General features: G+C 54.9%; 1 long non-coding RNA gene across 1 annotated transcript; it reads left to right on the forward strand.

Moving 5' to 3' along the window:
* LOC147819931 (uncharacterized) lies at positions 1-550 on the forward strand. Its single transcript, XR_015438603.1, has 3 exons — positions 1-106; positions 244-351; positions 437-550. It is a non-coding gene; the product is annotated as an uncharacterized LOC147819931 (long non-coding RNA).
* The last annotated feature ends 51 nt before the right edge of the window (positions 551-601 follow it).

Here is a 601-nt window from a genome sequence, read left to right on the forward strand (position 1 = left end):
GTCCGTTGCCAAGGTTACGAGAACTCCCTGGCGGAATGTGTGATCTACGACAAGGTCAACGTCGACAACAGGGACGTCGCTACGGCAACATGCGTACAGACACCAGGTCGGTAATTAGTGTTTCTGTTCGGTTCTATTCTGTTCTGTCGAGAGTGTGACCTTGTGCGTGTGACCTTGTGCGTGTGACCTTGTGCGTGTGACCTTGTGCGTGTGACCTTGTGCGTGTGACCTTGTGCGTTACAGGCGAGGAGTGCGACTTCAGCTGCGTGAACGGGAAGTGCGTGTCTCTCAGTCAGACGTGTGACGGCGTCGACGACTGTGGCGACCGGAGCGACGAGATGTGCTGCAAGAGTAAGACGCAGAAACCACGTGCGTCACAAGTTCCCCGCGTCTTTCACTGTGTGAATTCCCGCGTGTCTTTGTGTTTCTTCGTCAGGCTGCAGGAACGGAGCTTTCCGCTGCAGCACAGGTGTGTGTTTGCATCGAGAAGCGGTCGGTGACGGGCAGGTCGACTGTCTGGATGGCCAGGACGAATCAAAGACACACACAAGTACTGACAATAGTCACACACACACACACACACACACACACACACACACAC

The sequence above is a fragment of the Seriola lalandi genome, unplaced genomic scaffold (assembly GCF_002814215.2).
Source record: "Seriola lalandi dorsalis isolate HSWRI2012SDOR001 ecotype SW California unplaced genomic scaffold, Sedor1 jcf7180002014589, whole genome shotgun sequence".
Classification (NCBI taxonomy): domain Eukaryota; kingdom Metazoa; phylum Chordata; class Actinopteri; order Carangiformes; family Carangidae; genus Seriola; species Seriola lalandi.